Source organism: Arvicola amphibius, chromosome 7, assembly GCF_903992535.2.
Source record: "Arvicola amphibius chromosome 7, mArvAmp1.2, whole genome shotgun sequence".
Lineage (NCBI taxonomy): Eukaryota > Metazoa > Chordata > Mammalia > Rodentia > Cricetidae > Arvicola > Arvicola amphibius.
The window spans coordinates 74,575,271-74,597,868 of record NC_052053.1 but is presented as its reverse complement, the minus strand read 5'-3'; positions in this window follow the sequence as shown (position 1 = coordinate 74,597,868).

The window sequence follows — 22,598 nt, the reverse complement described above, 5'->3', positions numbered from 1 at the left end:
AGCCTGGGTTCTATAGGTTGTTGCGTCTTGAGTGTTATGTTCCTCACAGTTTCAGGCATAAATACCTGGTCTCTAGTTGCTTTCACTGGGGAGGTTTAGGTGCCTCTGCTTAGTTGGAGGAAGTGTGTCGCTGGGGGTTGGCTTTGAGATTAAGAGCCTCGGGCTACTTCCAGCTCAAATTCTGCTTCATGTTCATATTTGAGGATGTGAATCCTTAGCTTCCTGCCCTGGCCACCATGATGAACTCTTACCCTTCTGGAACCATAAGGCAAAATAAACTCCTTTCATAGTTCCTTTTGGTCATGGTGTTTTATCACAGCAACAGAAGAAGAAAAAAAATCACCAATACACTTAAAGAGTAGGGGTTCTTGTCACCTGATACAATGTGACAAAGATGGTTACACTTGCTATACGCTAATGCTCAGTACAATCACCCAGGGACTCTCTACCCAAGGTGTCTGCAACCACATGCTACTCGTGGTGAATCTGCAGCTAAACAGCCCAAAGCCATGTCAAGAAGCTGGGGAAGATAGCGTGTGTGTCACAGCCATACATTCGTGAACTGGCGTCAGCATTTGTAACCACCGAAAAGTAGAAAAGAACTGTCGGACAGAGCTGGCACTAGTCAGTGTGCGTGACTGAAGGAAGCAATGGTGGCATGTGGCATTATAAGCAATTGTGCTGGATGCAGGGTTCGCTGGGATCCATTCATAGTTTGGAGTCATTTCCAAATGCCAGGCACCACTCTGCGTGCAGTAGCAGTGGCTAATATTTCTAAACATATTTCGGCTCCATGACACCTTAATAGCATATGATAACACTCGCCTCCCTTTTAGAAAAGTGGATACTCTCATTTCTCTAAACACGGGGCCTTTACTTCTAACCGTTTCCATTTATATGCAAATTTCAATCATGTCCACCTTTCTGTGTTCCAACATGAGCAAAAGCGTGGGAATGAGAGCGGCGGGAATCCAAATTTCAGGAGCCCAGGAACTGCTCCCGATGGGGGTCCCAGGCAACTTTCAATAGCTCCGTTTTCTTGTCCTCCGTGTTTCTAAGTTCCGTCTCAAAGGGAGTATTTTGCAGCTATTAGAAAAAGTGGCTAAGGAAGAAGAAAGGACAGCTTGTGTGACAAGGTCAAGTGGTGGAGGGTTCAGTTTGAGACTGGGACACTTTGACAGACTCTGGGTTGCATAGGTCATCCCCACCTCCCAGGGAGAGAACCCGGGAATACCAGGCTCTGTCCGATGAGAACTGCACAGACTTTTTTTCTCCAGGGATGCCGTTCTCTCTTTGTAAACTGAGACTGCTCGCTAGTTTCCCAGCCACCCAGACATGAATAATCACATAGAAACTATATTAATTACAACACTGTTCAGTCAATGACTTAAGCGTAGTCCTAGTTAGCTCTTACATCTTAAATAAACCCATTTCTATTCATCTGTCTATCACTACAAGGCTGTGGCCTACTGGTTAGGTTCTGGCCTCTTTCTCCTTCAACAGCTACATGGCATCTCTTTGACTCCACCTACTCTCTCTCTCTATCTATCTCTGTTTGGATTTCCTGCCTGACTTTCTCCTGCCCTGCCATAGGTCAATAAGTATCTTCTTTATTAACCAATGGTAATAAAATATATTCACAGCAAACAGAGAGGAATTCCACCTCACCCCTTCTTAGTGTCTGCTTCTGGCATCTTGATCAAGTCTCCAGGGAATAAGAGCATATTGCCAGCATAGTGATTCCTCCTGGATTGTAGACTATGCCCAGGCCATAGCTGGGGGGAAGGAGCCGGAGAGCCTTTCCTCATAGGGTGGAGAGGCTGGTTCACCATGGAACATATGGTGGGAAGGAAGACTGACAGACAAAGCACTTAAACAGTAGAAGCGGGGAACACAGGAGACCTTGGTAACACTTCAGGTGACACCATCAGGACCTAGTGACTGAGTACTCAGAAGCCACTGCGATTTATCTTTCCTACGTTTCAAAAGGATGATGGGGCTTCCTGCTCTGTGGCTTGTGGGCAGGCCCATTTCCTTGGATCTTAGTTTTTGCAAGCACGGAGTTGAGAAGAGCTGGGACACCTCATGAGGCCTCGGCGAAGGGAAAGGTATTTGTGTAAGTGACTGCAAACAGTACTGACCCCTCTAAGCACACAGCACAATGGTGAGACGTTGTGCAAGAGTGAGGCATGAGTGGCCAGGCTCTCTTCCTATAACCTGCCTGACATCAGCCACCGTGTTCTGCAGGGAAGCACTTAAAGCCACAGGATCTTTTGTTGTTGGTGGTGGTGGTAGAGTGTAGAAGTTGCGGGAGGCTGTCCCAGGGACCTAGATGTCCAGACCAGAGAGGCCTTAGAAAGACTCAGATGAAGCAGCCTGTGGTGAAGGGAGATAGGGAAAGAAGTAGTTTGGTTACAAACTGTTCGTGGACATTTTAGAGTCTCACCAGAGTCCCACATGATGCTGGGGAAATTAGGATCACCTCGTGGGCTTCTTCATCTGTTTAATAATAAAAGAACTTAAGAAATACTTCAAAGTGGACAAGCTGTAAATCTCAGTGGCTACCTGAAGGAGGAAGATGAAGAAGAGAGAAGCCATGCCTTTTGTGTTAGGTATGGAGATCACCCATGTGGCATGCAAGCAGCAGAATGATTGGCAAAAGACAGGCTCTACAGAAAGAGGGTTAGGGAAGAAATGCTGAGAAAAGGGGTGGGACAAAAGAAAACTTTATTCTGAGTAGTACAGAAAAACACGGAGACTTACAAGTCTGTGTGTTTGGTAAGCAACTGCACTAGATGGAGAAAATTCTGGAAATGAGAAGTACATTATCCCTTTAAAGGGATAATTATTCTGCCCATTACTTTAGGAAGGCTTAATGTGAGCCTACCTGCCCAATAGGTATTCCCTTAGCTAGGTAATAAGATTAATTCTTTTTGGTAGCTCAGATATTAGTTTTTTACCCAAGCCAGGGAAACCGTTTTCCCTAATGATGCAGGCTGCTGTAACAAACCAAAGATGGAGCCTGGGCCCTGGAGGCTACCCCTCATAATACATATGCTGTCACCACTGTGAATTGTAATAGTTGTTTTCAGCACTTCTCCCCAGCCTGGATAGGTGTGAAGTGTCTACCTGCATCTAGTACCTACTACAGGCTACACGGATCAAGGTTGAAGGGTTTGAAGACCTCTTTTCCGGGTTGTGTTAACTGTTTACTTGAAAGGACCAAATTGAATCACTTAGAATACTAATATCTGGGCATGTCTATGAAGGTAGTTCTAGGCTGGGTTAATTGATATTGGATAACCTACCCTAAATATAGGCAGCACTGTCCCATTAGGGTGTTGAATTAAATAGAAAGAGAAAGTGAGCTGAGCATCAGCTTTCACCACTCCCTGCTCTCAATTAAGTATCCTAATGTGGCCAAGCTCCTCATACTCCTCTGCCATGATCCCTTCACCGTGATGGGGTATATCACCTCAACCTCCTCACACTCTCTGCCATGATCCCCTCAGCATGATGGAGTATATCACCCCAATCTCCTCACACTCTCTGCCATGATCCCCTCACCATGATGGGGTTTATCACCTCAACCTCCTCACACTCTCTGCCATGATCCCCTCACCATGATGGAGTGTATCACCCCAATCTCCTCACACTCTTCCACCATGATCCCCTTACCATGATAACATGTATCACCTCTAACTGCAAACCAGAACAAACCATTCCTTCCACTATTTGCTTTTTGCCAGGAATTTGGTGTTGTCTAGCAGTTTTCTTGGAGATTTCCATCCTGGAGGGAAATTCATTAAGCTCAATACATTAACAACTCTTGCATTCCAAGAAGTCAACCCTAGTTTCAACTTTCTACAGGTTTCTCTACTAGCTTGGATGGGGAAGAAAGCCTTGGAGAGTCTTGGTTTTCTTGCCTACAAAATGGCAATCTCAATGCCTGGTCCAGGATTGTAAGAATTCAAGGAGAAAACAAATGAAAAAAAAATGAAAGAAAGAGTTTCGGCTATGGCAGATCTTTAGTGACTATAATTACCTGGGACTACCTATAGCCTGTCTCCCCAAGAACTGTGATGTACATTTCTGTATCATGATCACTAGACAGGGAAAGATGGCACTCTACATGATACCTGCTATGTGGAGGCCAGTTCATTTGCACCTACAACTCTCTCTACCCCAGTGATTCCAACTCTATTTGAAGAGTTTCTGTGATGGACCCCTGAGGACAGCAGCAGCAGCCACACTGGGGGGTAGTGTCCAAGCCTATGTTCCATCCATTTACATCAATCTATTGCATTGATAGGACCATGATAGGCACGTGGGTGAAAAGCATGGGTTCTGCTGATTTGGGCTGGGCATAGGGTACTGCTGTTGCCCAGGGCTTGCAGAGCTAAGGAGCCTGGATGATTCCCAAAGATCGTTTCTTTCAGACCAACCTTTCAAACAAAGTGTAGAGTTTTTTGGTTTGGTGTGAAATGTTGCATGCCCTGCAGCTGTTTCTGAGTGCAGGGGCATGGACTTGATCCCAAGAGGTTATGAAGAATGAGCCCCTTGTCTGGGCTCCATTATCTAAAGGAATAATATATTGATAATATGGGATAACCTCTTCTCAGAGCATTTATTCAGTCAGAACTCACCACAGGGAGTGCTTCCCTAGAAACTTGTTTCAGTTGCCTGAAGAGATGGTTCAATGGGTAGAATACTTGCTGCACAGGCACCAAGGACCTGAGATCTGATCCCCAACACCCACATAAAAAGCCAGGTATTGTGGTGCACACCTGTAACCCCAAAAACTTGGAAGGCAGAGACAGGATGACCCCTGGAGCTTTCTAGACATTCAGATTCAGTGAGAGACCCTGTCTCAAAAATATTATGTGGGAAGCAATTAAGGGTGACACTCAACATGGATGTCTGATTTTCACACACGTTGCACCTAACATGTACACATTCGTACAACACAAACACAGCATTTTCAGTTATTCAGCCCTGTGAATAACTGGGTACCATGCTGGGCTCTCAGGAGACTGCTGTCTAATGAAAGAGAGAAGCATGAGAGCCAGCCTTCACCATGGAGGATGAGACATGCCGGAAGCCTTGAGGTCACCATGAAGGAGATATCTGTCCCTTACTGGGTGTGGTTTCACAGAGAAGACTGTGGTGCAGTGAGTTGTAAAATACAAGTAAGAGCCAGCACAAGGTTTGGAGGACACAGGATATCCTCCTCATGCTGGTATTTTTTTTCTCTTTGGCAAAATTTATAGTTTCTTAGCTGTAATACAAAGGGTGAAAGAACGTTCTCTGGGCGAGGTGTTTAGAAGTTGGCCAAGCTGGTAAAGTGCATGCCAGGAAGCACGAGGACCTGAGTTGGGATTCCCAGCACCCTCCTAAGAAGCCAGGTGCATGCTTCTAATCCCAGGAGATTAAAAGAGAGACAGCTGAGTCCCTGGAGCTCTTTGAAGAACCAGCCTAGTCAGTGAGTGAGCTCCATGCTTAGGAAAAAGACTTACCTCAAAAAAAAGGAGGAGGGTAGAAAGATACCTGTTATCAACCTTTGGACTCCAGATGTATATGTTCCACATATGCGCGTGCATGCGTGAGCGCGTGCACACACATGCACACACATACACAGAACCCCTGTGCACAAAATGCACATAGGAACATGTACATGCATCATACAGATAAACAAGTAAAATCAATCAACCAACTTCTTCTTGGGGTCTTCAAAGAACACTGATACTTTTGGTCAGAAATTGACTTGTGTTTGCAATGTTCTGAGAGCCTTTGTCTTTTAAGTACAAAGTCAACAAGAATATCAAGGACAACCCGGGCCAATGAAGGGCCATGGAGCAATCACACAGCATCTTCTAGAGCTTTCTCACCTGCCACCACTTTGAAATGCCTGTGAGAAGAGTTCTCTTCCAACAGCAAAACCAGGGTCTGTACAGAAAGTGATTTGGCCCAATCTCCAGTCTATGCCAGAAGTAGTCACCAAGGTGTGGACATTTACCATGATCAATCAGTTTCTACAAAGCCGATGAGTGACAAACATTTTAGAAGACAACTGAGCAAAACCTTGTGATGTCCAACCAGAGAATGGTAGGTGCTCAAATGGCCACCCTCTTCCAGCTCCAACCCCAAAGCCTAGACTACCGTGTCTCCCCTGTGGGAAGCATTCCCACCTCCAGGAGGCAGCTGGGATTAGCTACAATGCTGCATGTGACAGGTGACCCCAGCCTTCCCCAGAGCAGGACAGATTTACAGGCTTGACTAAGTGAGCTTAAACCCCGGAAAGACACTAATTTTGGTCAGGAGCAGGTGTGTCAAAGGGACCTGTCTGTGAAGTCAGACGGAGGGCCCCGTCAAGGACAAAGCTTGCCATCTAAGCCTCACCCCTGGTCCAAGTGATGACTGGAGTCCTGAGGAAGGACAGAGGAACCTGAGCCCCCTAGCAGATGTGTGGCGCTGGACTGGGGAAATGCTTCGGATTAGTTACAGCATTAAACACAGGTGGGAATGTGGCGGGGACAGACTCCGAGACTGTGAAGATGGGTCTTGCTCTGGGGACCTTGGAGGAGCCTGAACTTTGAAGAGCGAGCCCTGGGATTCATCATTTCATCTGTAACTGAAACCAGGGGAGGATGTCTGTGAGGGACGGCAGCCAGGAGTACGCGAACTGTGCTAAGTGTAGGAGGAATCTAGCATCCACAGGGAAACAAACCAGCACCAAGCAGAGACACAACCCCTTGGAAGCCATGCCTCCACCACAATATGTATTTCTGTATGAAGAGGATATAGTGGGCTGTGCTTTTCCTCTCCTGCCTCTCTTGTGACCATTGCCATGGTCCCCACCAGCTCCCGTCTGTCTTGGACTCCTTCCTCCTGATATCTGCCATTTTCTGACTACCCCCCACCTGGCACCCAACTCTCCTCTATTCCAGGGTAGATGCCTGCCAACCACCTTCATGGTCGTCTGGTTTCTGATACTCTCAGCTTCTCTCCACAGCAGCTATCCTGCAGATAGAAACTTGCTTGACACTTGCTATCTGTTTCTGCACTTACCACTGTGATGCCAGGTGCCTACAGCAAGGAGTGCTAAGAGCCTGCTCAGTTCAGGGTACCCAGTAGCCTGGACAATGCCTAACACTCCAAAGAGGCTCAGTAATGGTGGATAGAGTGTTCAGCCTTACTGTGGCCTCTGTGTACAGAGCACAGCAGCTACTCGGGACCTGCTCCTCTCTAAACGTTGCTGCTCATCCTCACTTGCTTTTGCAAAATAGATGCTGTTAATGCTAAGCTCATGTTGCAGATTATCAGTGTCAGAACACACATATGCATGCAATCACGCATGCTTATACGCACACACTCGCATGCATAAACACGGTTGTTTTCCTGTTGGAAGAAACTTCAGATATCAGAAAGTTCTGAGAGAAAACTTTTGCAGTCAAGACACAGGGGAGGGGGAAGCAGCTCAAGTGCTTGAGAGTCGCCCCCTCCCAGAGTCGGCTGCATTTTCCCAGAGCCAGGAGCATGCGCTTCCTAATGGGGCTCGCTCACTGTGGATGGGGAGGACTCCCAGTCAGGCAGGAGCATGCTAACCGGAGTCAGATGTTGCCTCTCCAGGAGAGGGGCCAATCCCTGCACACTTGGGAGAACTTGAAAGAACTCTGGAAGAGCCATAAATCTTGAAGTGGAGCCTTTTATCAACCTCTAATTTATCATGGTCTCTTAATTACTTTGACTGGAGAAGTCATAATCCATATGTATTAGAAATTTGGTCGGTGCAGGCCTGGTTTTCATGACAAGGGCAGTTCCTGACACATAGGCTTTAACAGAGGGTGATTCCACATGGCAATGACTTGTTCCAATGCCCCATGCCCCTGTGCTATTTAAGGCCTTTTGTCTATCAGAGCTCTCTACCCATCCCCATGATGTTATGTCTTAGGCTAATGCATGGAGAGATGGGGAGGAAAGCACTTCTTCAAGGGACTCGAGATCCAATGGGGGCAAAACAAAATGTTCTTGAGTATGGTATAGCCCATGTAAGCTAAGCATTGGGTGCTATACAGCCACCAAGAAAGGAAACAGAGCCAAGGGCATCAGAGAAGGTTGCATTGAGGAAGTGATGCCCATCAGAGACATGTTAACCTGCAGAATGCAGGGCCTGTGCAGAAGCCAGGAAGAAGACAAAGGAGGAGGAAGGAGAAGGAAGAGGAAGGAGGAAGAGCAGGAGGAGAAGAAGAAAACAGAATGCTGGCAAAACAGATTTAGCCAGGTGACCACAGCTACCAGAGATGTCATAGTAGGTAGGTTGGTGTACAGTTTTACCTTTGCTTTAAGACCTACTGTGCTCTTGTTTCTAGCTGGTGGCTTGTCTGAAACTCAACACGGCCAACTGAGAATTCTTGGGCTTCACCACGGTCATCTCTCTTCTCCCAGGCCTCACTCATCTCAGGGCTTCCCCACCCTGGCCTGTGAATCAGGACTGAATGAGGCCCCAGATCCGGAAGTCAAACTCCGCTCTCCTGTACCATGTGCTTCCCTTGTCCGTCAGTGCTGGGTTCGCCTTCTAAACATCCTGCCATGTGTTCCTGTGGCTCCTTCCCCTACTCTTATGTCTCTCCATCTGCCCTTCCTTCTTTCTTGCAGCGGTCTCCTCAGCAGGACCTTGAACTCCTTCTCAGTAGATAACGGTGTTGCTGAGGTCCTAGGGTTCCTGGATCTGGGATGAACAGTCAGGAAGTCTATTCCCGCTCCTCCAGGACTCCTCTGGGACCCATGAAAGCTGGCCAGGTTTCCTTTGATCCTTTGCAATGTGCATTTAGTAAAGAAAGTTTTTGGATTAAAGAAATATAAAGTTACTCATTTCTTTTACATAAAACTACTCCACCCAGAGAAGTTTCTTGAACTCTGTCCCACAGCCGCAAGCCCACAGATCTGTCTGGGCCATACAGATCGCTGAATCTCTACAACACAGTATCTTCCCTAGATGCTAAGGGACTTCGGGGATTCCAGAAATCCAAAGATGATTGTTCATGGGTCCCCAAAGGGCCTCTGGAGTAGGATGTTCTCTCACGCAGTTGAATCAAGGATAAATGGCACAATGTCCCTCAAACATAATTATATATACCTTTCAAGTGGGCACCGATACGTGTTTGTTTTTACTTCACCCAAGAAACATGTGCACATTGCAGGTATGAGCGGATGTTTAATCAAATGACGGCTCTCTGTGAGTGACTGCAACTCTTAGGACTTGGTTTAACAAAAGCAGAATCTCTGGCTGAGTGGTGATGGTGTCTTTAATCCCAGCAATCGGGAGGCAGAGGTAGGTGGATCTCGGGGTTTGAGGCCAGTCTGCTCTACAGAGTGAGTTCCAGGACAGCTATGACTGTTAAACAGAGAAACCCTGTCTTGAACTCCTCCCCCCAAAAAGGTAGTAGCTCTTTATTTTACTCTTACAACCACCCAAGGAAGTGGATTTTCTGTATCCTATAGCCATTTTAAAGACTGTAAAGGACATTGAGCAATTCACGGTCAGCCCAAAACTCTTCAGGTGATATGTGGCATAGCAGACCTTCAAATCCAGGTGACTAGGCTCCACTATTGATGGTCAACCTATGAGAACCCAAAGCAATTTTATTTTTGTTGTGAGCCCAATCTTTGATGGCTGAGTCATCTCTCCAGCTCCCGAAGTAATTTTACTCTTACCCATTGCTATAGACCACACAGTGTGTCTTGTTTGCTTTTCCCTTCTTAAAATGTCTATGTAGAAGCCATAAGGCCCCCGTTACCTCAAACTGTAAAGGGTCATGGAGATAAGACCTTGAAGGAGGTAATCAGGGTTGCATGAGATCAGACAACTGGGGACAGTCTGACTGGTGTCCTCACAGGAGACCTGGCACACTGAGAGACACAGTGATAAACAAGGTATGAACCAGAGAGGAAGTCCTCGGAATCCTGAGACAATGGTCACCAGGAAAGAAGTCTGATGAGGACACAAACTGCCAGCACCTTAATTAAACTTCATTTATTCATTCATCCCCAACCTTTCATTCTAGAGATGGGAATGTGAGTGTGTAAGTACGAACAGCTTCTGCCCCTGTAGTTGGCACATGCACATGGTGAGGTCAGAGGGTTACAGTCACCAATCACTGGATGGTAAACGTCAGTATACTGGGTTGTTTTTTCTCCAGCATTTGTACTATCAGTGGTCCACTAATGGGAAAACTAGCCTGAACTCCTTCAGCGGGGACAGGGACTTCGGAAAGCAGACCCCAAGGGACATGTGCGGTGGCCATGTGTGGTTGGTGGAGTCTGCTTAGCATTACATAGGGCATACAACTGGCTCCTGTCCACCTGAGGGGAACAGTTCCCACCCTCCTACATGTCTCTGGTCATCAGGTTTCTGCAGGCCTGTGTGAAGGCAGAGTGGTGGGAAGCCTCTGGAATCTATCAAGGTGGCTCTAAAAGAGCCGAGGGCTGCAATCACTAGTCTTTTTTTTTTTTTTTTTTTTTTTTTTTTTTTTGAGACAGGCTCTCATCATGTTACTCTACTGGTCCGGAACTTTCTCTGTAGATCAGGCTGACCCAGGACTCACAGAGATCTACATGCCTGTGCCTCATGAACTCTGAGGTTAAGGGTATGCATCTCTAGGTCCAGCTTTTTAACTTTTGTAAATCCAAGAATAGAGCCTTGGAATCATTTGTAGGTGTATAACACGTAGCGTTCTTTCGGATTCCTAGCCTGCAATTGGGGGTCTCTCACCTCCAAGACCCAACTGAGAGGGGACAGGCACATTGCAATAATGCAGTTACAGCTTTACGATTTAGGGCAGGGTCTCTCATCTCCCTTTGGTTTCGTTGGCATGTATACCCATTATTTAGGCTTAGAAAATAATGGAATTGGCATCTTGGTGAGTGTCTTTGTCAAATCTCCTTACCATGGTCACTGTGACTCCAGGCCTTTAAGGCCTGCGTGTTGTTCAAGATGCTCCCAGGATCTAAAAGGGTTATTCCATTTCAGTACGTACAAGAAAAATAGTAAAATGTGGGTGCCATATTGTAGAATGTGCAGTTTAGATTCTAATGTGCTCCATTTGTCTGATTTGAACTTCCAACCATGGACGAAAGACAATGCCCTCTCATCCTCTATCCGCCAAAGGACCTGTGCTCTGAGCTAAATGGACATTTTCAATATTTCTGTCTACTCAGAAACTCAAAATGCAGTTTTGTTTGGAAACAGATTCTCTGAAGAGTAATCAAATTAAGATGTGGTCATGCTGAATTAGGTTGGCAGGGCCTTCATTCACTGGTGGCTGTCCCTACAAGAGAGGGACACATGAAGTAGTCTTGTACAGAGGGACAGTGACAGAGACCTGACATGGGACAGGAATGCAGAGAGGGATGGTGATGGAGAACAGACATGGAAGAGGCATGTACAGAGGTACACACGAAGATGGAGTCAGAAGATTAAAAGGTGGGAGAGCCAAGGATTGCCAGCAGACCAGGAACAGCTGGCAGATGGGGTAGGACAGGCTCTTCCTCAGCCCCCAGGATGCACCACCCCATTCACACCTTGATTTTAGACTAACGTTGTTTGCAGTTACCCACAGTGTGGTCATTGATTAAGGCCAGACATTAGAATGGATTCTGGATTGACTGGGTTTCCTTACCTAGAGGTGACTTCTGGTCATCTCTGAGTAATCTCACTTTGTTTCCTGGTTCTCTAGGGTCAGAAGCCTGGGACACTTTGCTCTTGATCCTGGAAGGAGCCAGACACACCCTCTTTTCTTTTGGTTGTCAGTCTCAACAACTAGCCTTGTTTGGTCTCTCCTCCTGTCCTCTGCCCTTCCTTTCCTGGTCCCCAGATGTGTCCCCCTTTTCATCCATGTTACCTGGAATGTTGAAGGTAAAGCTGCCATCAGGGAATTGTGTGTGGGCTCAGGTAAACCAATCTAACATGAGACCAAAGAGATGACACTTGTCCTTATTGGGTGCGGAATTCTGAACCCGAGGTCTCAGGATCATGAGCTAGACAACACCGACATGGGCTTGCTACTTTTCCTACTACTATGTGTTTTGCAAACTCCCTGAAGACTCTCTCATGCAATTGTGAGAAAAGGTGCAAGTGAGAAATTCAACATGTTGCTCCTTGCAGGCTTTGGGTTATCTATCTTTCTCCCAAATTTACTGGTAGTGGAGGCTTCTGGATTGGATACCTTTGTATTATGCAGATCAAAGCACAAGTCAGGGAAGGGATGGGCCTTAATTCTAGACACTTCACCACACAAAGAAAGCCCTGGTGCTACTTGGGTTTGAGAAGGCTTCTTTCTTATATTTTTGGTTGTGGGCCAGCCTGTAATGGCTGAGCCATCTCTTCAGCTTGGCGCCTTTCTTGCGTAGAAATTCAGACAGGATCCAGGAAGGCTGCTTGGGGGCCAGGAAGGAGAGGATAAAAGCTACATGGGAGGGGTGCTTAAAGGCAAAGCCATTTAGAGACTATTTAGTGTTTTCAACAGAGGTCACCTGTGTGTCATGGTGTGATAAATAAGATCTGTGGCTGCTTTTTGAGAGGGAGGCCCATGAATGGGGCTGAGGTCTGGAGTAGGTGCTGAAGATGGGAATCCTGAGTGAGCCAGGGACCAGCTGTTTACAGAAGATAGCCTGGCAAGAGGGGTTCAGACCTCCCCTCCAAGCAGATGATAGTGTGGGGCCAGTAGGAATGCAGAATTTAATTACAAAGAACTCTGGGGTGGAAGTACTCTGCCACACATAGCCCAAGACCCCATTGATAGACCAAATCTGGTTCCCAACTGTCACTCACCAAAGTGGAGAAGACTCACGGGCCAAATGGCAGACTAAGGCAGGTATAGGGTTTGTAATCTGGGGCAACAGAAAAGGGTGCTTTGGAAGCATGGGGAGCCATCATCTTAGACAGCCTCAGCCTCTGTCCCAGTCACTTTTCTCCGTCCTGTGATGAAATACCCAACATAGGGAAGGAGAGCCAAGACTCTGCGAACATGAGAATGTTCAGGAAGTTGGGAGTGAGGAAACCTGGTGCCCAGCTCACTGTCTTTTTATTCAGCCTGGAATCCAAGTACATGGAATAGCACTGTCCACATTCAGGGAGAGTCTTCCACCTTCAGGGAACTCAATCTAGAAAGTCCTTTGCAGACATCCCCAAGGACTTGACTGTTCAGTGATTCCAGACCCATTGACCCTCACAGGCCTGGGTCTCTGGAGATTCTGCTTAGAATCATCAGATCATTCTGCATCAGCAGATCATTGCACCTCATCAGATACATTCTATATCATCAGAAACATTCTATATCATTAGACATATTCTATGGCATCAGACATATTCTATATCATCAGACATATTCTACAGCATCAGATATATTCCACATCATCAGATATATTTTATATCACCAGACATATTCTACATCATCAGATATATTCCACATCAACAGATATATTCTATATCAACAGATATATTCTACATCATCAGATATATTCTATATCATCAGACATATTCTATAGCATCAGACATATTCTATAGCATCAGATATATTCTATATCACCAGACATATTCTACATCATCAGATATATTCCATATCACCAGACATATTCATCAGATACATTCCACATCAACAGATATATTCTATATCATCAGATATATTCTACATCATCAGATATATTCCACATCATCAGATATATTCTACATCATCAGATATATTCTATATCATCAGATATATTCTATATCATCAGACATATTCTATAGCATCAGACATATTCTATATCATCATGCATATTCTATATCATCAGACATATTCTATAGCATCAGATATATTCTATATCACCAGACATATTCTATAGCATCAGACATATTCTATATCATCAGACATATTCTACAGCATCAGATATATTCCACATCATCAGATATATTTTATATCACCAGACATATTCTACATCATCAGATATATTCCACATCAACAGATATATTCTATATCAACAGATATATTCTACATCATCAGATATATTCTATATCATCAGACATATTCTATATCATCAGACATATTCTATAGCATCAGATATATTCTATATCACCAGACATATTCTACATCATCAGATATATTCCATATCACCAGATATATTCTACATCATCAGATATATTCCACATCATCAGATATATTATATATCATCAGATATACTCTATATCATCATATATATTCTATACCATCAGATACATTTTATATCATCAAGACCTAATGGAAAGATGAAAGTCAAAGAGCATAGTTTTGAGCAACACAGAGGCTTCCACATCCATCCATCCCATCTAGCCCCTAAGATCTCTGCATGGTGAACGGAAGGGAGAATGGGAAGTGACATACTATGCTTTTACTGTCTTCTGAGGTTCATGATGACCTATTGCAAACCCAAACATATAATAAATCATGTGGTGTAATAGAAGGACACAGCCAAAAATAAACGGAAAGAAGTAAGGGAAAAAATAAGTCACATTGACTCCATCATCATTTCCAAGGTGGTAAGACTTTGTATATGTGTACTTTTATATGTATATAAATGTAAATACATGTGTGCCTCTCAGAGCTAGATACCAGCTCCAAAGGGCGGCCATGCAGGATATTAAAAGTTTAACGAGGCGCCATTTCAGAGGTGCTAACATTTCCCAGCCAGAAATAGCAGTAGCCAAAACTTCTAATCTGAAACAGATGATAAGTGACGGATGTAAAGGTTTCTTGCTTAGAGCAAGGATAGGGCCTGCAGGGATGCCCGAGAAAGAGAGAGATTGGACATGGATTTTAGAATGGTCCATGAGCTGGTGAAAAAACTAGCTTCAGCTCCTCTGCCTGAAAGTTTAGTTTAATGTCCAGAGGGGGAAAGTAAGTAAAAGCAAATGACACAAAGCTGGGCCAGGGTGGGGGTGAGAGCCAGTGCTTAGGGTGGGCAAAGAGAGAGTACCATTCTGAGATCAGTAGCATTGCAGAGGTCTCACGCTGGAGGGGCTCAGAGCAGCTGAACCCTACGGTGTGTGGAGTGATTCTTGCTATTCTGTTCATAAACCTTTCTGTAACAATTTGACTTGACCAAATTCAACATCTGGTGGGCAGTTCCCAGGGAAACATGTGTAACCCAGATTCTTGCACCGGAACAAGTGAGGGGGAAGGGATTGCATGATGCACTGCTGGCTGCTTGCAGGTGGTTGTTTTCTAGAAAAAAGGAGAAGTGAGTGGGCCTGGCACCCAAGGAGCCCATCCACCTACGTAGCATTCTAGATTCTTCCATGCCATATTTGCAGAACTTAGAAGTCCAGACTGTGGAGTATTCCAAAGCCTGGCCTCAGTTTGAATGCTGCTCCAGGTCTTGCTGGGTGGCTTGCAGTGTGGTTGTCTCATCACCCCTAAGACTCACGGGATGTCCTAGTTCAAACACTCCGGTAAGAGTAAAGGTACAAAGTAAACAGCAACAAATATTCGCCAGATGTGACAACCAGGGACAACTTCATGTGTCAGAGTTTCTGTACTGGAAGATAAAATGCAGAGGAGGCAGTTCTATTCTTTAGGAGTTCAAGTTCTACAGAGGTAAACTGAGGTACACAGACATTGTGGGGTGTCACGTGCCGCGTCTCCTCACAGCATACTGCCAAGATGCTGATGTTTTGATGGTTTGTCTCCTTTGAGGCTCTTTAAAACATAAATATGTTACATATCTATGTCATAAGTAAATATATATCAACTATTTAGTCCTCATATAACACACCAAAGGTCTCTGAAGGAGGGGGGGAAGAAAGGTGGGAAGAAGCAGAGGCAGTAGAGGACTCCAAGGAAGATGGTGTCTCGAAACAGCAGGGCAGCTGCACACATGACCTCACGGGAGCTGTGGCAACAAGCACCGAGACTTGCATTCAAGTCGCACGAAATCCCAGCATGGAGGAGTTGGGCAGGAAGTCCCGCCTTTAGCTGGAGAGATATCGGTAGTTGATGTCTATTGGAAGAGGGAGAATTAATCTTCTTTGATGGCATGTCTCCTGGTAGGAAGGCCATTCTCCACTGGATGCCGATATACCCAAGAGTGTATGGTCAGTACAAAGTGGACTTGATGTATTTAGAAAAGAATAGAGACCAAGTAGGATGGGTATGGAAGTGAGGTGGGTCTGGGAAATCTTGGGGGAGGGTGTGAATATGTTTAAAATACATTGAATCAAATTGTCAAAAAAATTATATCTATAATATCTATTATATATATATATGCCAGTATTGCATTAAAAATATCTGCTGTTTTGTAACCCAATAGAGCTACAGAATTTTCTGATCAGTTTGGTTTGTTTTAACACACAATATCACTGTTTGATATTTGCAAAGCCTTTGATGGCTTTCAGAGTTTTCCTTTTGCTTAGTCATCAAACAAACCCACGGTGTGGGGCCATTTTCATTATTTTTTTTAAAAATATGCACACATGTTTTTGTGCATGTGTGTGCATGTGTGCAGAGATCAGAAGACAGTATCCAGGGCCATCTCCAGAAATGTCACTCTCTTTTTTTGAGACAGAGACAGAGGTTCTCATTGGTCAAGAACTCCTCAATTAGCCTGGAATCGCCAGCCTGCAAGCTTCACCACCGCCTCAGCACTGGGGTTTCAAGGACACACCGCTATGACTGCCACTACCGTTTAACATGGATTTTTATATTATAGTCCTCACGCCCTTGAGGCAAGCACTTTCTGTTGTCCCACATCCTTTACTTTGTGTGATATTTACTGGTGATGACACCATGGCCTCAAGTGTTCTGGGAGTAAGTTCAACAGCGTTGAGGTGAATATAAGTCACCCCCCAGTTTCAGGAACTTTCTGTAGCCCAAACTACCACACATGCCTTTTTCTGAGATATGTTTGATCAGAAAAAGCTTATACTTAGTTTTAGCAGCAGCATATACATTATTTTGACCTTCCCAGTTTGTGCTACCCACACGGGCCTCCCTGGCCCCTTTCCTCCCTATGGCATCTCTTGCTGGGGTCCCCTCTTCAATCTCACACTCTTCTGTCGTTTCTGATCATTTTTCTCCAGCCAGTTTCTCTTGCATCTTCCTAAGCCATCTCTCCTTTCTGACTGATCACCTCAGCTCTGGTGGGTTTCCTACCCCCAGCCTCTCACTTTGATCGCGCTCCCAAGCAATATGATTTAGGATAGCCTTGGCCAACTCAGTGAACCTGCTATCCATTTAGGAATGATGCTGCAGCATCTCACCAGAGCCTCCCTTCTCTGCACCTCAGCCACCAACGCCCTCGACAAGTACTAGGCAGGAGCGGTTTCACCACGTGCAGGCGACTTTCTGCCACACATCATCATCGGGCAACTACTCTCATCTGCCCTGTTTGGGCGAGTTCCAGTTTCAAGAGCTGGGAGCTGCAGCGATCCTCGGCTCTCTTCATCTGGTTTTAGAAACCTATTAGGAGGGAATGCTTCCTCCCTCTAGCACATGTTATTATTTATGTGCCCAGACACACTATTATTTTATGTTATGATTCTGGATCTTTCAAATGTTTCCTGTATTCTTTGTTCTGTTGTTTCTCTCATTAGATGGCGTGCTTTGATTTGCCGCCTGGGATAGCTCTTTCTTTTCTTAAACATTTACTAGCTGTCATCTATCTGCTGCAGAGGCCCATGCCTTTAAGAGCAACTCTGAGGAGTAAGTAATCCTACCACACAGAGCCTGGACCCCATGTTGATACCTATCTGCCCAGGCATATTCACTGAGAGCTTACGAGAGCTGGGCACTGTGGGAGCATCCCCCCCCCCCCACGATATCATTGGGGGCTTGCAAATGGTTCTGCAGAAAGATCCCAGCAAGTCTTCAAAGATGAATGGACTTTGGTGTCACGCTCACAGTGGTACTGACACTAGGATTTGGAAGCACACACCCTGGCATTCCTCTACCTCTATATTCAAGGAAACAGTGAGTTGCTTCTGTCAATGCTCAAAGCCATTCTCCTCTCAGCAGAGGGACGACCTAGCCTGGGACTTTAGTATCTCTCCTGGACGGTCTTTGGCTCAGGCGTCCATGCATTTGCAGTTATGGACTTCTACAGCAAACCTCACGGTGTTTCTGTAGCCCAGAGGCCACAGCACTGGGACAAGAGAACGCGTCGAGATGAAACTTGGGTCCAGCACGGCCTCTTCAGAACTGCATCATCCTGACTGGTCTCCTCATTATTGGTTCTCAGATGGGGCTGAATGTTGGTGGCCTTGCCAGACTGTGCCATAGGCAGTGGAGGGGCGATGGGTTTCTATGAGGGAAAAGGTGCAAATGTGTGCTGTGAACTTGAGAATGGGCAGGACCAGTTTCTGCATCGAGAGCTCCGGGATGGGTCCCAGCTTTTTCATATTTCAAGCAATGCTTAAAGGCGATCAGATCCCGTGATGTCCTCCCTAGCAGCCTGCACTGCATCCTCCCTGTTCTGTTTGAATACTGATCACCCACCCTGATATTTAAAGCCCAAGAGCAGGGTGTTCCCACCTGGGTGCCACCAGAGGGTTTGAACTTGACAGTCCCAATTGCCTCCCCTCTCAGCCCTGTGACATTTCCACTTCCCATCTCATTAATGACGACACCATCTTCCCCCACTTGGAGATTAAGCACTTTTCTTTTCCTCACTTTGCCAATTGTCAGGTCTCACCAGCCCAAGACATGCCCTCTTCAAGCCTTCCTTTCTGCTGACCACCCACTCGGTTGGTCAGGACTTAGCCGTTTTCAGCCTGGTTTCCTGGTTTCCATGCTTGCTATCATTTGCTGGAGTGGCCTTTCTAAAATTCAGACCAGTTACTGTCACCACCACCCAACGCTCAAATCTGCGTGGTGCTCTGGCATCTTGGACAGAGAGATTCTGTCTTGGGCATGGAAGGTTCTTCCTTGCTTACTTCAGAGTGGCTCTCCAGGCTCAACTCAAGTAAACACATGGCTGCCTCCTCCATCTCAGGACCCCGATTTCCCCTGTCCTCAGGCAGAATATGCTCCTCCTGGTTCCCACACTGCCTTCACCACCCTCACCAGGAAACAACTCAAGACCACCAGGGCCTGCCCTTGTTTCATACCATGAACAAAGACTTCTCTGGGTCTCCTAGGTCCTCATGTGTCTTTGGAGATTTCTCTTGTCTAGTTTCATAAGCATCTGTTTATTGCTCTTCAGTTAATTGCTCACTCATACTTTCAGAAGTGCATGCACACAAAGTTGGACCTGTGGAAAGTTCTGGATATGGAGGTGGAAGCCTTCCCTCAAGAGGAGAGATGACATCGCAAAACAGACAGCACAGTGTAAGGAGGGCACCTCCTTACAACAGAAACTTCTGTCCTGGTTAGAAGATGTGGAGTCTGCAACCCAGATGGTGACAGAGACAGTGTCATACTCTCTCTCTCTCTCTCTCTCTCTCTCTCTCTCTCTCTCTCTCTCTCTCTCTCTCTCTCTCTCTCTCCCTCCCTCCCTCCCTCCCTCTCCCTCCCTCCCTCCCTCTCTCTCTCTCTCTCTCTCTCTCTCTCTTTCTTTCTCTCTCTCCCCCTCCCTCCCCCCTCTCTCTTTCTCTTTCTTGTACTGCCAGCCATCCTTGGCATTTCTTGTCTGCTGTCGCATATACTGAACCTTGCTTCATCTTATGGTGTGTAGTCTTTTCTGTGTATGTCTGTGTTCATTTCATCTGCTTTTTCATAGTCTGTTTTAGAATTAGAGGCCACTATAGCCATATACAAATACTGACACCTTCCAAAGCACAAGCCCGCTTTCCATCACTGTGAAAAAATATCCAAGGCAATCAAATCCGAAGAAGACCAGCTTATTCTGCACCATTATCTCCAAGAGTTTAGTGGGTAGTCCCTTGACTTGATTGCTTTGGGTCACTGGTGTCATAGTAAGCCATGCTGACAGCATGTGGCAGAGGAGGGCTCTTTACTGTGTGGTGACCAGAAAGCAAACCAAGATACAGGAAAGAGCAGTCTTTCAGTCTCCCTGAAATGTACATCCTCATTGGTCTGACATCCTCCAATAATATGGTCCCACCCCTCACACCACCTCACACTGCCACTGCACGCTAGAGACAACCCCAAAGACAGCAGGTAGTGTGGGTTACAATTATAGCATATTGATAGAATTTCAGATAGACATGATCGAATTCCTTGCTTTCAGCATCCATTGAAGAAGTCCTACGTAGCAATCTCCCACTAGCCAAAACTCAGTAAAAATCACTGTGTCTTCATGCAAAAAAATGTTTTCATTTTTTTCCTGTGGTCTTCCCCTATGATGTCAGCCCCTTGATATGACTAGGGGGAAAGGGAAAGCAAGTATTTATAGGAGATTTCTCTGTGAATAATCATGGTAGTCTTTCTCAGTTTTCATCTCACCAACTCCTCTGCAACACTGGGTCTGTGGGGTCATCCTCTCCTAAAACCTCATCATGACAGCCTTCTCTTGGCCCTTCAGGAAATCCTGGACTCTCCATCCAATGCTGGTGGCTTTGAACTCTAACATCAGTCCACACAGCTCAGGTACCATAGTATCCTTTGCTGGACTGAGGAAGAGAGAGCTGTTCTTTGCTAGGTGGGATAGAGGAGGCTGGAGCTGCAGTCTCTTGGCATCACCTACTCTTGGGGGTACCAGCCTATCTGACTCCATGTTTGTGTCCTGGGTGGGTTCACACTGTGCCTCCCATGGGCCTGGTCTCTGTTGTGTAGAGATTTTGTACTCAGGAGACCAGCACCCTGACTGAGTGTTGATAGAGGTTTCTGTCCTGCCCAGTTCCCACAGTTGTTAAGTTCCAAAGAAACACACAGAGGTCAACATTAATTATAAACTGATTGGCCTGGTACCTCAGACTTCTTATTAACTCTTATAACTTACATTAGCCCACTATTATTGTCTATCCTAGCCACGTGGCTTGGTACCTTATTTGGCGAGGTAGTCACATCTTGCTTCCTCTGCATCTGGGTCACAGCTACAGACTGAAACTTCCCTCTTCCCAGAATTCTCATTGCCCTGACTCTACTTCCTGCCAGGTTGCTCCACCTATACTTCCTGATTGGCTACTGGCCAATCAGCATTTTAATAAAAATAATACAAGTGACAGGATAAAAGACCATTGTCCCACAGCACTACCCACCCTTTTTTAAAAAAAAACAAGTACTCTGAATATCTTTTGTTTAGCTTTTCTCCTGACCCATTATCCATAACAACTTGTAAACAACACTCTAAACAAAGAAAAATATCCATAGCCCATTTTTTGGGAATGTGGGTGTGCTTTTCCAGGTTACTTCCTGCTAATTGAGGGGTGCTGAAATCTTATGGAGACCTAAAAAAATTTAGAATTATGATCATGTTGTGACTGGAGTATCCTGTGAGGCTTGAGCATCTTAGGCATCAGTCTTGAATCTATTCTGGATGTAGAACTCTGACATCTGGGCCATCTGCTCCTATTGGAGATTTCTCAGGGGGTCTTTCTTGATCAAACTTGACTTTTCTTAACCTGGCATGAATCCATACCCTCTCATTTCCTGTGGAAACAAAATCAAAACCTCTTCTTCAAAGTAACATAACTTTTGACTTCAATTTTGAAGTCAAGATATTTTCAAAATACCTATCTTGGATTAATTCAATAGCATTTATAAACAAATATCTTTTATCAACTGTTGCTCCTTAGCATTCAAACAATTCAAAAAAGAGAGCATAATAATATACAGTTTCCAGATTCTCTGTGTGTTTCCCTTCTTTATTTGGCTTTATTTTAAACTCTTTTTCCTTTATAATAATTTTTGGCTTTTTGAGACAGGGTTTCTCTATGTATCTTTGGCTGTACTAGAATTAACTCTGTAGCCCAGGTTGTCCTTGAACTCACAGAGATCCACCTGCCTCTCCCTCCCACGTGTTGGGATTAAAGGTGTGTGCCACCACACCCAACTGCTCTCTCTTTTTTTCTTTTTTCTTTTAAGGACATTTATCCTTTTTCTTTTATCTCCCAAGCTTACATATATTTTTAAACACACTCTAAACCATTTAGAGGCTTTCTTCATCTAAATCTGTCTTTATTGTATATCTCTCTTTTTCTGACCACATGAGTCTTTAATTTGCTAAGCATTATGGCTAGGATTAAAGCTGTGGCTTTGATGGCTGGATCCAGTCCATTCTTTAGATTTCTGAGAGTCTAGCCTCATGGTGACTAAACATGGTGGCAGACCCATGTTTATTGCCACAACTCTATGGCATTTCAAGGTCCCCACCACCACCAAAAAGCATGCAGTAAGCTTTTTATCAATACCATTTAAGTGTTTCATGGCAGGACCTCTTAAAAGATCTGTGAAGTTTTGCAGCTAAAACTGAGTCAAGAAGCCTCTCTTAAATGAGAGTCCTTGCCTCTAGCAAGCAGATCCCACCCAAGTAAGTGTTGCTATCAAGAAACCATGCTTAACACTGTTATTTTGTGTCTAGAATTACTTCCTGAACTCTCTCAGGTTTTATATGAATGCAGTTGTCCATGTGGGCACCATTCTGTTGTCTGAGGTTTCTGTCCTACCTGGTTCCCACCATCATTAAGTTCC